This window comes from Mauremys mutica, chromosome 11, assembly GCF_020497125.1.
Source record: "Mauremys mutica isolate MM-2020 ecotype Southern chromosome 11, ASM2049712v1, whole genome shotgun sequence".
Taxonomy (NCBI): Eukaryota; Metazoa; Chordata; order Testudines; family Geoemydidae; genus Mauremys; species Mauremys mutica.
Genome location: NC_059082.1, coordinates 61,588,279 through 61,591,928, shown reverse-complemented (window position 1 = coordinate 61,591,928; position 3,650 = coordinate 61,588,279).

The following is a 3,650-nucleotide window of genomic DNA, read 5'->3' as shown; positions in this document are numbered from 1 at the left end:
ACACACACACACACACACACACACTCTCTCTCTTTCCCCCCTCCCCCACCACAGGAGCAGAACTGCCTCATCAGTCACTTGTTCTATGTCTTCAACCAAGTTGGGCAGGAGAGAAGGGTGAGCAGGAGGGTCATCAAATGTGCGAAGCTGTTTACAGTACCTCCCACACACAGCAAGGTAAATCCAAGATCCTCTTCTCCGATGCACAGGACACTGAGATACCGACCCTGAAACACTAGAGCTAACCTCACGCACCAAAAAAAGTTAGTGTGGGTGGGGATGTACCCAGGTACCCACAGAGTGTGTACCTGTGTCCAGCACAGTATATGTGGACACTCAGCACAGGCATGGGTATATGTGCAAGCATACATACTGCCTTGTATCCCTATCCAGGCACCAGTGTAGATGTAGCCTCTGAGTACTTCTAGAGTCACACAGTGCCGACACCTCTGAAATACCAATGTAAATTTTGTTACATTACTATACATAGTGGGGAATTACACATGTGGATGGAAATAATTAAATATGTAGTTTAGCATCTTTAAATAAGTATTCTGTGAGTTAATAATTGTGCCTTACCAAATGTATTAGCCCAATCTTTGGCTGTGGCTGAGAAGCAGACAATACAACTCAGAAGTGGAGCTGTAAGACACTCTTGTGCTCCATGTTTCTGAGCCAGCTATACCCCAGACCGGTCCCCTGGCATAATTTAGAGTAGCCTTCAGACTGTTCTAATTTAAGATGACTGCCAAAGGCCCCAAGAATACATAATAGAAGACAGAGATTGCTGGGATTCCAGGAAAACGTGCCCATGTCCCCTTCCTGTTAGCCACATCCAACACCCACCACTCCAAATGCAATGGGTTGCACAGGAGTCATTAAACTGACTATGCCTAGAGTGGAATGATCTGTCCATAAGTAACCACTGGTGATTTCCTTGCCAGCATGGTACAAAGCAACCTTGGTACAGGTGAGGACTGGGGCTATTGAATTTGTGTGTGTACTAACAAAGGTAAGGTTGCTATCTTTTTAATTGCATGTATGTATTCAAACATTATGTGTGAAACATTAAGTCATTTTATTAAAGATGGATAAAGAATTTTAACTTTGAAAGTTAACTATTTTATCCACCTGAGGAAAAAGGGGAGTGTGGAGCCCATAGCTGCCAGAAAAGAGGCTAAGGGCCTCTGAGCCCAGGAGGGCAATAGGGTCGCAGTAATGGAGTCCTCCTGCTTGTGGGACCAGCAGCATTAAGTGTATTGTATAGGCCCTGTGTATAAGTGTGTAGATAGCATGAGGGCAACATTAACTGAATGTGGGGGTAGCCTTGGTAGAGACCACCCGACTTAACCAAATACCCCTCTCCTTGGTGCCCCACAAGAAGCCAAGGTAAGAACCTTCTCCCCAAATCCAAAGCCCCCAAACAGTGAGCAGGGAATCCCCTCCTCAAAGGATACCTATTTTAACAGACTGGAAAACTGTCTCATTTAACTCACACAGTGACAAAGCATCCTTCAAAACACAACATTTTTTGTTTGTTTTTGTTATTTTAATAAACTGTTCTGATCTGCCAGTTATGGCAAAACATGCAGCAAAACACAGATGTCCCACATCTTGGTCGCTGGTCACACATTTTGATGGCTAGTGTCACACACTGGCAGACTACAAGGTCGAGAAGTGTGATGTGCAGATTGATTGGTGCACAGTGAATGAGGCAGCTGAGTAATTTTGGTGATTTTTGCCTTTTAATTCTCCCCCCCCCCCCGTGAGATTACTGTGATAATGAAACCAATGGTATCCCTAGCTGAAGTCTTTAGGGATACACAGAGGATATGTTAATTGTAGATCATTCTAAAGAGTTATTTTATTCCCATATGCAGATTGTTATTGGGAGCTGGGCTTAATGATAAATAAGGAAAACAAGATTAAGGAGATGGGATTTCCTGGGATATAGTGATGACAAAGATTTCTTAGCAGAAATGACAAATATTGGAGGTATCTGAAGATTTAACCGTGGCAATAGTTTCTCAGTGCCATGGTCAGATTTGTAAATGCCCACACAAGAGAATTCAGGCTTACCTTCTGTTAGACGAGATTTCAGCAGGACTGGAGGGAGAAAATGCTAATTTCACCAACGGGAAAGAAGGCTCTCATGTTGATACAGCACAGTATTTTTCCTCCACCTCTTCTGGTGTTTTATCAGAGAGATGGCTCAACCAAAGACAAAGCTGTGGGGGAGGAAAACTGGTCAGATTGGATCTTTCATATTCCTTGGATAGAAATATCAATCAAAATAAAATGGATAGCCTAAATGAAAAAGCGAGGGGATTAACATGGCTAATCAAGGTAATAACAATAGGCTAAATTTGCCTCTTGGATCCATTCTCTTTTTATGCGAAATGGTCCACTTTGGCTGATATTTGCACTATGTCCATTCCTGCCATGGATCACATAAGAGCAGAAGATATGGCCCCATGTCAGTAGAACTATGTGATTGGGCTTGAAATAGCTATGCACTGTTTGTAAAGAGTCCACAGTGTTAGCTGTGTGTGGGATGTTTATAGCTACCTGGGCAGTGTTCCACTGCATAGTAGAAAGGTGGGAAGCAGAAAGAGAAGGGGAGGAAGAACTCCTACCCCCTTCTCTGAACTTCCCTGATGACATAATAGGTGGCACACCTTCCAAAGGTGTTGCTTCAGCAAAGGTGACCCAAGCATTGAACTAGCTGAGTGTTGCAAAGAAGCTTATTTGAATAGTTGCTTGCATTTTAAAATAAACTTACTGCACTGGTACTTGTACTCCTTTGGTGTGTTAGGTGAATGTTTTAGCACCTGAGTTTCTAAGCTCAAATGATCAAGTGCTTGCAGATACCAAATTTTAAACTCTTAGGCATGGCCCTATAATTGCAGTGGAATAGATAAATCTGTACTTAAAGTAGAGGTCAATAGAGTACTCACCTGAAAGCCTATATTCTATATGGAATGGAATGCTGCTTGATTGTGGAGGAACAGGATTCCCAAACCCCTTGCCAGAGCCCTGACAGAGAAGCAATTAAACAAGCCAGACAAGGACCCGACCACACCCTTTGCAACTAGGACTAAATTCAGACAGTTCCTTTGTGTGAATATGCCAAGACAATTTAAACGTAATCTCTGCACCCAGCCCCAAAGAGCCATTACTCATGACCCTTACTCATGTTGAGTAGTTCTTTACTGCACGCTCAGCACCTTGTAATCCAGGGGATTACTTGAAAAGTAAGGTACTACTCATTGTGAGAGTGGCACAGTCTGGGCCAGTACTTTACAGCAGCCTAATATTTCTAAGATTGATACCTCAGGCACATCGTAACTTGCCTAATTTAGATTCTTTACAGCATCTCCCTAAACTGCTTGCTCTCCCTGAGAGATTCAAAGCCAGGGGGGTTTAGTAGTAAATATTTATATTCTAATAGCAGCCAAAGGCCCCATTTGGAAATGAGGCCCCTTTGTGTCTGGACAGTGCCCACCACAAGAGACTATTCCCGTCATGAAGGACTTAGTTGAAACACAAAAGGAAGAGGATGGGAATGCGGATACAACATACAAGCAAATGAAGATGGTGATGAGTTCATACAGCGTTGTTAGCTATGTAAGAGGTAGGTATTATTGTTA